Source organism: Rattus norvegicus, unplaced genomic scaffold (assembly GCF_021556685.1).
Source record: "Rattus norvegicus strain SHRSP/BbbUtx unplaced genomic scaffold, alternate assembly SHRSP_T2T unassigned-0000161, whole genome shotgun sequence".
Lineage (NCBI taxonomy): Eukaryota > Metazoa > Chordata > Mammalia > Rodentia > Muridae > Rattus > Rattus norvegicus.
Window position 1 is genome coordinate 50,001 of NW_028238882.1, and position 12,091 is coordinate 62,091.

The following is a 12,091-nucleotide window of genomic DNA, read 5'->3' on the forward strand; positions in this document are numbered from 1 at the left end:
GACCAGTCAGCCTCCTTTCTTTTTTTTTAAAGTTATTTCCTCTTCTTTTCCAGAATTATTTATTTTGTGTCTATGAGTACACTGTAACTATCTTCAGACACACCAGAAGAAGGCCTCATCCCATTACCGATGGTTGGGAGCCACCATGTGCTTGCTGGGGATTGAAAACTCAGGACCTCTGGAGGAGCGGCCAGGGCTCTTAACCGCTGAGACATCTCTCCAGCCCTCTTTTTCCAGTTTTAAATAAGCCTCGTTAGTTGAGCGATCTGGGGAGTTGCTTTTCTTTCCAATTTGTGTGTGTGGGGGGGGGGCAGCAATGGATCCAGTATCCAATTCCCCTTTCTCTCGATAACATCTTATTACAGTAAGATGGCTCGATTTCATTTGCAATTACTTTCTTATTCTAGACGAAGGTTGATGAATAAATCTTCTTGTCGCTCCATGAAGGAGGGAATAAAATAATATTTGGCTAGGTCTATATTCCTTCATTTTTATTTCTCTTTGTTTCTTGTCCTTTCTTTAAAAGAAAGAGGTCAACAAATCGGTGTGTACCACCACCACCACCACCACCACCACCACCACCACCACCACCACCACCACCACCACCACCACCACCACCGAGTTGTAGGGATCCATTATGGGCCCCTGTCTGTCTGCCTGTCTGATTCATTCGTGTTTATTTAAACGTCCTCCAATGATGGTTGTGCAGTGAAAGAAATGCGTGCCCGAGCTCGAGCTCGTGCGCAAACACACACACACACACACACACACACACACACACACACACGGGGGGGGGGCAATGGGGGGTGAGGAGGAGGAGGAGGAGGAGGAGGAGGAGGAGGAGGAGGAGGAGGAAAGCTTGGGTTGGGTGGTTTGAGGATTTGAAGGTTTAGCCCTGCAATGTTCCTTACAACTTAAAAACTTTGTGACACACAAAGCGATATTCATTTTCTCCTTCTACTTTTCACTCTGTAGACCAAGATGGCAGACTATATCAGCCTTTGTGGAATGTGACCTTGTATTGCTTTGCCCTACTCTGCTCTGCTCTGCTCTGCTCTGCTCAACTTAACAGACGTGTTTTTGCTTTTGTTTATGATTTTTGCTTGCTTGCTCGCTCGCTCCCATGACTTGACTGTGGTTTCCCTTTCTATTACAGCACGGTGACCAGACTGCCTTGGGGTAATCAGAAAGGAGGCCAGAAGCAGTCTTTTTTCTGACGCACTGAGACTACATACCAGCCGATTTGGAGGAAAAGATATCCCTCTCTCCCTCCCTCCCTCCCTCCCTCCCTCCCTCCCTCCCTCCCTCCCTCCCTCCCTCCCTCCCTTCCTCCTTGACCCATTTTCCCTCTTTCCCGATACACTCAATAAATTTAAAGTAAATCAATGAATCAAGTCTCTAGTAATTTATTTGTTGGGATTTATTTGTTGGAAATTATCCCTCCACACCTTCGCCCCTCCCCCCACCACTCGAGGATGTCTCCCTGGGGGGGGGGCGGGGGGGTTGGGTGGACTCGTGTAGGCATACCTCTCCTCCCTTGGCTTTCCGGTCCACTTCGCTCCAGCATACCTAACTCTTTGGAAATGGTAATAGAGTTCATGACACACCCTCACAGAGAGAGGAAGAGTCCGATCGTTCACTGATTCGCTCTCAGCCAGCCTCGCCCTGACAGCTCAGGCATGTCTAAATCCGAATGTGGGCAATATTTACATGACTTGACTTGGTGCTTCTAACTTTTTCTCTCTCTTTTTTTTTTTCTTCTTTAGTATTTTTTTCTTTACCCTACAAACAGCACACTGCAGCTGTCTTCGGACACACAGCAGATCGATCCCATAACAGAGGGTTGTGAGCCACCATGGGAATAGAACTCAGGACCTCTGGAAGAACACATTCAGAACTCTTAACTGCTGACTCCATTATTTCCGATTAATGTTTAATGTTTATTTTATTTTATTTTATTTTATTTTCGGAGCTGGGGACCGAACCCAGGGCCTTGTGCTTCCTAGGCAAGCGCTCTACCACTGAGCTAAATCCCCAACCCCAATGTTTAATGTTTAAATAAATAAACCTTGTAAAGAAATTAAGCATCTTAAAACCATAGGCATGTGCATCCCCTCCTCATTCGTTCATTCCCTCGCTCATTCATTCAGACAGACAGACAGACAGACAGACAGACAGACAGCAACCAAAGTCTAGCCTTTAACAAAGCAAGAAAGCATACCCTGCGGGACGCACAGATGAATTCCTGAGGCTTACCCTGCAGAGCTTACATGAGGCTTAGTAAAGGACTGACCTGACAACAGCTACCTACATACGTTGAAAAGTCTACCTGGTATTGACGGATGATGACAAACTGTATGTGTGATACAAAACTGTATGTGTGGTTCCCCTTATAACTCATCTCGAAGAGCCCAGCTGTTGGGGCTCGTTCTTTTGGGGGGAAATGGAGGCTTTTCATCTTTCCCAAAGCTCCTCCTAGATCCTTTCTGTCCATCTGTCCATCCGTCCGTCCGTCCGTCTGTCCGTCCGTCCGTCCATCAAATTCTACCCTAGGCCTGCCCTTAGGTTGGTGGTCGTCCATTGAGTGCTAGTGACTTCTGACTTGTCTCTGTCTTCCCCTCTGAGAACTGTATTTAGATCTGATGCAGGCACGCAGGCAGGCAGGCAGGCAGGCAGGCAGGCAGGCAGGCAGGCAGGCAGGCCCTCCCTCGTTTTGAAACAGACAGACAGACAGACAGACAGACAGACCAAAGGGTCAATGACTGACTGCACTTAAAGGGGCTGTTGACTCCTCTTTGGAGTTACCGCTGTTTAAAACTTGCTTGATAAAATAAAGTCATCGAATCCAAACTACGCAAAGGGGACACTATAACAAATTACGACTGCTTGTGTATATAGAAAACAGGGTTTTTTCTTTCCCTTATTCCATTATGTATGTTTGCTTTTCTTCAAGAATAAAACCGGCTAGGTGGTGCCTCGGAGACTTTTTTTTTTTTCCCCCCAGGAGTCCCTTCGGGCCCTGCCAGCGGGAGCCTGGACCTCTGAGGCCAGAGAGGGTGTGCTGTATCCCCGGCTCGCTCCCTCCCTCCTGGGATCAATCTAAAAAATGGACAGTTTTGGACACAAGCTTAAGTAATGTTCAGCTCATTCATGCAAGAGAGATGTAGGAAGGACAACACCCCCACCCCCACCCCCACCCCTACCCCCACCCGACCAAATAATACCCTAACCAATAAAAACTAGCTCCTTACTCCTCCGCCTGAGGATTTCTGCGGTCTCATGGTTTGTTCTTGGTTGTTGTTGTTGTTGTTGTTGTTGTTGTTGTTGTTTTGTTTTGTTTTGTTTTGTTTTGTTTTGTTTTGTGTTTTTCAGACTTTAAGACAAATGTAGGGGTTGGGGATTTAGCTCAGTGGTAGACCGCTTGCCTAGGAAGCACAAGGCCCCGGGTTCGGTCCTCAGCTCCGAAGAAAAAGGAAGAAAAAAACAAAAACAATAAGACAAATGCTTGTTGTGATTCTCATTTCATTTCAAGGCTGCTATTCTCTAAATCAGAAGGACTCCCTTACAATTCTTCATGGGTAAACTTGCTTTACATCCCTGACATCAACAACAAAAAGAATTCAGAAAGTGGTGATGGACCAATCTGTTTGGGTGTTTCTTGCCTGCTTGACCTTGACTCGCACAAGAGAGCATAGAGAATAAAATAAAGTAGGTGGATGGAGAGATGGCACCGTCGTTAAGAGCACTGATTGCTCTTACAGCGGTCCTGAGTTCAATACCCAGCCAACACATGGCGGCTTGCAACCATCTGTAATTGTCAATCATGCCCTCTTCTGGGGTGTCTGAAGACACCTACAGGGTACTCGAATAGACATAAAACAAACAAACAAACAAACAAACAAACAAATCTTTAACAATTAAAAACAAAAAGAATAAAATAAAGCGAAGGACCCGCCTTGGAGACCTGCCCGGTATTGCTCCAGAGTCTACTTTTTAAAACACAGAGGTAGGGGTTGGGGTTTTAGCTCAGTGGTAGAGTCCTTGCCTAGCAAGCTCAAGGACCTGGGTTCAGTCCTCAGCTCTGGGAGAAGAAAAAAAATACACACACACACACACACACACACACACACACACACACACACACACAGAGAGAGAGAGAGAGAGAGAGAGAGAGAGAGAGAGAGAGAGAGAGAGTTTGACAGCAATAAAAAACAAAACAAAACCACTTTAAAATACAGAGATGTAAGGATACTCAGAGGGCTCAGAGGAAGCAACCAAGTGTTTGTTATATGGGTGCCAACAATATGGTTCATCTCTTCTTCTCTTCCACGTGGCATGGTGGCCAAGGTGGTGGGGAAACCACACAGTGAAAGGAATTGAACTACAGCACACAAGCAAGTCTCCCTCCCAGACATGAATAAAACTGAAATTAGGCTAAATGTACAATGAAAGGAAGCCAGGTGTTCGTGCATGTCTTTATTTCCATCATTCAAGAGGCAGAGGTGTTTAGAACTGTGTCTCTGTGAGATAGAGGAAGGCAGGCAGGCAGGCAGGCAGGCAGGCAGGCAGGCAGGCAGGCAGGCAGGCAGGCAGGCCTGATCTAGGTACTGATTTCCAGGTCTATGTGCAGACACCCCTGACTCAAATAAAGGAGTGAAAAGGAAAAAAAAATACAATTCACCTGGAAGGGTCAGCCAGCCATCAGATGCAGTGAACTAGAAAATTGGGATTCTCAACTGAGGCCTGTTCCCTCCCTCCCTCCCTCCCTCCCTCCCTCCCTCCCTCCCTCTCTCCCTTCCTTCCTTCCTTCCTTCCTTCCTTCCTTCCTTCCTTCCTTCCTGGCTTACAGACAGCCAGGTCCAAGCCCAAAAGAGTCCAGCAAGGAGCTTAGAGACTATGAGAGAGTGCACAGGTGTTCTAGGGAGGAATCAGCTCACCACCCAGCATCCCCATTTGGGTTCTTGTGCAATCGACACAGGGAGATTGACAATCTGGAATTTAGTGAGAAATCAAACAAGGGACACAGAATGCAAAATATTTATTTACACAGCAAGTGGGTCAGTTGGATTAGCAAGCTAGGACACCCACCCCCGACCCCATCCCAGCCCCCTACCACTGCCGGGTCTCCCTTCCTTGTTATCCCTTTCTCATGCCTCCCTCAATATGGGCACACAGGACCAGGAACATGTTTCTCTCAAAAACGCGTTTTCTGCTGTGAACTCAGTCTGGCAGAGAGTGAGTGGGTGAAGGATCCCTAAAGACCAGAGGGTTTATTAGAGGAAGGCTACCTCACAGTGTTCTTCACACCAGGAACAACAACAACAACAACAACAACAACAACAACAACAACAACAGCAACAGCAACAGCAACAGCAACAGCAACAGCAACAGCAACAGCAACAATGAATCAACAAATGGTGGACAGGAGATGAGCAGGGATGCTGGGGGGATGGGAGGGAGGGTAGGGCTGGTGAATCTGCACCTCCCTGAAGGTCTGCCTGTGAAATACTGGTTGATATATGCCTAGTTGAGGACAATATTCCCCTCTCCTGTGGTTTTCAATGGGACATGACTTCATTGCCAGAGACTATGGAATTGTTTCCATTTTCCCCTTCAAGAACTGTGTTTAGATCTGTTACAGACAGGCTCTGGGTTTTGAAACAAACAAACAAACAAACACACACACACACACACACACACACACACACACACACACACACAGAGAGAGAGAGAGAGAGAGAGAGAGAGAGAGAGAGAGAGAGAGAGAATAGAGAAAAACAGAGACAGACACAAGAGAATTTGATCTCTCTCTCTCTCTCTCTCTCTCTCTCTCTCTCTCTCTCTCTCTCTTTCTCTCCCCCTCCCCCCTCCCCTAGTTTCTCAGACTGGGTTTCTCTGTATTCGTCTGTAGGGCGGGAAGGACTGAAACTCTCAGATTCACCTTTCTCTGCCTCCCTAGTGCTGCTTTGATGGTAGTTTGGGGAGATTGGGATAGGAAGTAAAAAAGCTTGAGTGCTGATATCAAAGCCTCCCCTCCCCCCCACATGCATGCATGCATACACACACACACACACACACACACACACACACACACACACACACACACACACACACCCCTACCTGTCTCCTTCACACAGTTATTAAAAACTTTTTAACTGTGATTTAGAAAGTGTCTAGGGCTGGAGAGATGGCTCAGCGGTTAAGAGCACCCGATTACTCTTCCAGAGGTCCTGAGTTCAATTCCCAGCAACCACATGGTGGCTCACAACCATCTGTAAAGAGATCCGAAGCCCTCTTCTGGTGTATCTGAAGACAGCTACAGTGTACTTATATATAATAAATGAATAAATCTTTAAAAAAAAAAAAAAAGTGTCTAGATCATAGCTTCAGAGTCAGCACATCCTCTCCATACAGAAGACACTGACTGACTGACTGACTGACGGACGGACGGACGGACGGACGGACGGACACACACACACACACACACACACACACACACACACACACACACACACACAAATACATATTTATATATTTAAAATGATGCTTAAAAAAAACCCGTCTTCCTGTATAACGGAGGTTTAAAGGGAATCTGGCTGACAGCACGTTTTTGTGGTGTTTTAATTCCTTTTTTTTTTTTTTAACCAAATAGGAGGGAGATCTGTTGTCCCTTTTATTAAAAGCCAAAGTATTAAGTGGCGAGCCGATGTTTCAACTTTCACCATTCTGTTCCTTTCACCAAAAAGAGGGGGTTCTTTGGCTTTTCCTTTCCTTTTTGAAACAAAACCAGTTGGCCTAGCTTCCCTGTTCCTTTTCCCTCTTCCACGGTATGCTCGATGAAATAAAGTAAACAAATGAAGTTTCTAGTTATGTATTTGTTTGGGAGACCCGAACTATCTCTCAAGAGAGAGTTGCGGGTGTTGGGGATTTAGCTCAGTGGTAGAGCGCTTGCCTAGCAAGCGCAAGGCCCTGGGTTCGGTCCCCAGCTACGGAAAAAGAAAAAAAAAAAAGAAAAAAAAAAAAAAGAAAGAAAGAAAGAAAGAAAGAAAGAAAAGAAAAAAAGAAAAGGAAAAAAAAAAGAGCGAGTTGCATCTCCCCGCCGCCCCCCCACACACAAGGCCTCCTCCCTGTATGTGGGGGGAGGGGGAGGGGTGGACAGGAGCTAGCTGAGAGGGGGTGGGGTGGGGCGGGGCTGGAGAATATGCAGGTCCCTGAAGGTCAGTCGGGGAAATACTGCTGCTGCCCTAGCACGCTTCAGTGCCTCTTTAGAGTTTAGAGTTTTCTAAAGTTTTCTGCCTGAAATCAGCGAGTGATGATTTCACTGTGAAATGATGTCTGATCATCGCTCTCGCTGTCCTGTCAGGGCTCCGGCTCCTGGCAAATGTCTGACTGAAGGAAACCTTAGTTAGACTCACACCCAGCTGTTTGGAAATGGTAATGGAGTTGATAGCACACCCTGGGGGAAAGAGGCAGACTCCCTTTTTGCTCACTCTCAATTCCCAGCCTCGCCCTGCCAGCTCGGGGATTTCTAAGTAAGGGTGAATCTGGACCATATATGTACAGGGTTTGGCGTTTCTGATTCATGTTTAATGTTTAGTTAAATAAAGCTTGTCAAGGGCTGGAGAGATGGCTCCGAGGTTAAGAGCACTCACCGCTCTGCTCTTCCAGAGGTCCTGAGTTCGATTCCACAGAAACCACATGGTGGCTCACAACCCTCTGCAAAGGGATATCCCATGCACTCTACTGCCCTGTGTATATGAAAAGGGCTTTAGTGTACTCAATGTAAGTGAAAATAAATAAGTAAACCTTTAAAAGAATGAAACGAAATGAAGCTTGCAAAGAAATTGAGCATCTTAAAATGCCAGGCACGTTTATCCGCTCCTTTTTTTTTATTTCGTGTGTGGATCACATAACCACAGAGGTGGTTCCCCTTTCCTTAACCTCGACAGCCCAACTGGGACAGAAGTGCAAACTATCATCTACCTATCTGGGAGTGGAGTGGTTGGATACAGGGAGATGGAGCATTTGCAGTTAGTAAAGTTCTGATGTCGGTTTTTATTTCCTTTCATTTTTGGATAGATATCGGGAGCCTTTTTTTTTTTTAAGTACAAATTTTGTTTTCTGTGCAACATTCTGATCATAGTTTCCCATCGCAAAGCTCTTTCCAGATCCTTCCTCCCCATCCACCACCCCGTACTAACCCAGGCCTGCCCTTAGATGTGGTTGATGCATACCCAGGTGAGTCTCCATTGGAGAAAGGACGATATTCCCATCTCCTATGACTGTCAATGGCCGATGACCTAAATGCCAGTGACTTCGGACTTGACTCCATTTTCCCCTCTGAGAACTGGGTTTGGATCTGTTGAATGCAGGCAGGCCCTCGGTTTTGAAACAAACAAACAAACAAACAAACAAACACACCAAAAAATATTTAAAGCAGGCAACAACTGCCTGCACGCCAAGAGACTGTTGACTCCTCTTTGGAGATAGTACGATGTGAAACTTGCTTAATAAAGTAGAGTCCACACAACACAAAGGGAACACTTTAACAAATTATGAAGGAGAGAGGGGGGGGGGTATGTTTATCTACCTCCTCTTGTTTCTCAGACTAGAGATTTCATCTTCCTCTGTCTCTCGAGTGCTGGTGGCTTTGCTGCTGGTTTGGGGGGGGGGGATTGGGATAGGGATAGGAAGAGAAAAGGCTTGAGTGCTGATTTTAAAGCTCTCTCTCTCTCTAAAGCTCTCTCTCTCTAAAGCTCTCTCTCTCTCTCTCCCCCCCTCCTTCTCTCTCTCTTTACACACACACACACACACACACACACACACACACACACACACACACACACACACACTGGAGAGGAAGACAGGAAGACCTATCTAGATGCAACGTGAAGAAGGCCTATGTCAGATGAGTTAATGGCTAGGGAACTGTTAGCTGGCTAGTCTGCCATTTTGTTGCAGTTGCTAGTATTATAAGGACACTTTCTCATTGGTTGTTTCTGCTGTTGCTGCCAGAATTCATTACATATTCTGTTAGGCTCTTCTGTGTGATAACACACTCAGAAACCGAACACTGTTGAAGTCAGTCTAACTGCTTTCTTTGTTGTCTAGTTACCCGCAATAATCTTGGACCTGAACTGAACACCCAGCAGCACTTCCCGCACCCACCCATGTATAAGCTTTTATAACCTGGACCACCAACACTAGAGCGACAGGGCAGACAGAGACTATTTGGAACCGGACTTCCATTTTGAGTTTTTGTTTGTGTTCTTGTTTTTTTCTCCTGTCCTGTCCTGTCCTGTCCTGTCCTGTCCTGTCCTATCCTGTCCTCTCTGTCTGTATGTCTGTCTGTCTGTCTGTCTGTCTGTCTGTAAATCCACACATATAGTTCTTTCCACATCTTATATCTCAAAACAAATAATGCTTGCTGTGATCCTCATTTCATTCAAGGGTACTACTCTCTAGACCAGAGGAGCCCCCTTACAATTCTCCACAGGTAGTGATGACCGGAGTGTTCAGTGCGACTAAGCAGGAATTATATGGTTGCCGCCATTATGCTTGATCTTACCGAAGGTAGGGTTGCGGGGCATGGTTGCCACGATGGCGACCAGTAGACCGTGATTGAGGAGACCGAACAATAATTAACCTACAATTCTCCCTCTCTGTCAACTGTTTCTCTGTCACTCTCTGTCTCTCTTCCCTCCTTCCCTCCCCCGTCTCTCAGACCTGAATGAGCATTGGAACTAAAGTAAATGTACATGTGAAAAGAAGCCAGGTGTGGTGCTGCATGTCTTTGATTGCATCACTTGAGAGGTGAAGGTGGGTAGAACTCTGTGAGCAGGCTGCAGACCTGAACCAGGTACTGATTTCCAGGGCTTTTGTGCAAAGACCCCTGACTCAACTAAAGAAATGAGGAGGAAAATAAAGAAACAGATACAATTAACTTGGAATAAACCAAACAAACTAAGAAAAAGGAAAGGCAGTAATGGAGTGGCCTGGCTTACAGAGGAGGGGCAGACATTTATCTGCCATTGCCTCCTCTGTTGAACACACAAACACACGCATGGGGGAGGGGGGAGAGACAGAGACAGAGAGAGACAGAGAGACAGAGAGAGGAAGAGAGACAGAGACAGGGAGACAGAGAGAGAGACAGACACAGAGAGAGAGAGACAGACAGACAGAGACAGAGAGACACAGAAAATTCGATCCCTGTCTCTCTCTCTCTCTCTCTCTCTCTCTCTCTCTCTCTCTCTCTCTCTCTCTCTCATCACAGGCTGAGCTCAGGGACAGTGAGTTCCACACTCACTCAGAGAAAAACTCTGTCTCCAGTCACCCTCACCCACACGCCTTCAAAATGATCCATTGTACTATTTTAGATTTATGTCTGAGGAGCCCCTCTCCCTCCGCCTCCTCCTGTTACGTTGTAGAAACGTTTAATCCCAAACAGGGCTTCTCTCCTACCCTGCCTTGATGATTCTGTTCCTGGATAAAAGATACACAAGCTTTATTATCTACAGGAAGCCTTAAATAGCACTAGAAGACCTGGGCAGGCAGATATCTACCCTCTAGGTTGTTAGTTTTGGGGGTTTTGTTTGTTTGTTTGTTTTTGTGTTTTTTGTTGTTGTTTTTAATTTTTTTAGATTTGTTTTTTATTTATCTGAGTATGCTGCAGTTATCTTCAGACACACCAGAAGAGATCAATCAGATCTCATTACAGATGGTTGTGAGCCACCATGTGGTTGCTGGCAATTGAACTCAGGACGTCTGGAAGAGCAGTCAGTGCTCTTAACCGCTGAGCCATCTCTCCAGCCCCTGTTGTTGTTTTTTGTTTTGGTCAAAAACCTGGATTCTCGGGGTTGGGGATTTAGCTCAGTGGTAGAGCGCTTGCCTAGCAAGCGCAAGGCCCTGGGAAGAGCAAGGTCCCCAGCTCCGGAAAAAAAGAAAAGAGGAAGAAAAAACAAACAAAACAAACAAAACAAAAAAAACCCTCTGGATTCTCAGGAGCTGTGTGGTGTGTCCTCTTATGTTCTGGTGCCCTCTTCTGGCATGCAGACATATAGGAATCAGAGAGAGCCCACATTTTTGTCCAGGAACAAACAAACTGCCAAACTGCCAAACAAACAACAAAGGATTGTAGGTTTTGACTGGCTCTGTAGGTTTCAGAGAAAGGCAGGGCAGACCTCTGTGAGTTTGGGACTAGACTACTCTACCGAGCAAGTTCCAGGGAGGGATTCCACAGGAGCACAGTGGACTGGACAAAATTTTGACTTTGTAATTTTATTTTTTGCCCAATTGGGATTTATGATTTGATTGTCACAAAACTTATACCTTTCATTTTATTTTATTTTCGGCCAAAATTTCATTTTCAGTTTCACTTCCGATTTAACTTTTAATTTCTTGTCGCGCTTATGTTCGGATCGAGTTAATTCTCTGGGGAGCTGTGCCCTTGCCACTGGTGCTGGCAGAAGGGGATCCCGAGATCTAGAGGTTCTGTGTGGTGGGCTGTGTGGCAGAGGAAAAAAATGAAATTAAGAACATATATAAATCTATGGATTTGTATAAGGAGAAACGTATGGTATGGTGGAAGATGTAAGGGAGAGAAAAAAAAAAAAAAAAAAAGATAGATAGATAGATAGATAGATAGATAGATAGATAGAGTGATTCATGCTCCCAGCCTCCTATGTACAGAGTTCCCCGAGGCGTTTTTACTCGCCAAATAAAGACTGCGGTGTTTCCCAACACACCATGTGAATGTCCGTGGCTGTCGAAATTATTTCATTTATGTTTTTCACGTTTGTCGTCCGTGTCACTTCAAAGGCCATTGTGACTTCAGTCTTGTTATTGATTCATATATGCTTTCTATTTCTTTTCATTTTTCAAAACCTTTTTGTCTAAATTGTATTTGTCATTCACCTTGATTTAAACATTTATTAAAGTCCAGTTTGCCATTTATTCGTATTTACTCGTACTTTATTATTATTTATAAATTTATTCCATCATTTCGTTTCAGTCGTCTATATTTGCCCTTCCTCTCGTTCCCGCTTTTCTTTTTTTTTCTTTTTTCTTTTTCTTTTTTCAGAGCGGGGACTGA

General features: G+C 45.4%; 1 long non-coding RNA gene across 2 annotated transcripts in view; it reads left to right on the top strand.

Moving 5' to 3' along the window:
• LOC147997375 (uncharacterized) overlaps positions 1-1,386 on the top strand; it is a 19,067-nt gene extending 17,681 nt beyond the window's left edge. Inside the window, exons 2-3 of one of the 2 annotated variants that reach the window (XR_015647926.1) lie at positions 54-273; positions 1,157-1,386. This is a non-coding gene — a long non-coding RNA (uncharacterized LOC147997375). The remainder of the gene's footprint in view (positions 1-53; positions 274-1,156) is intronic. The other variant, XR_015647927.1, reaches the window with a different exon arrangement.
• The last annotated feature ends 10,705 nt before the right edge of the window (positions 1,387-12,091 follow it).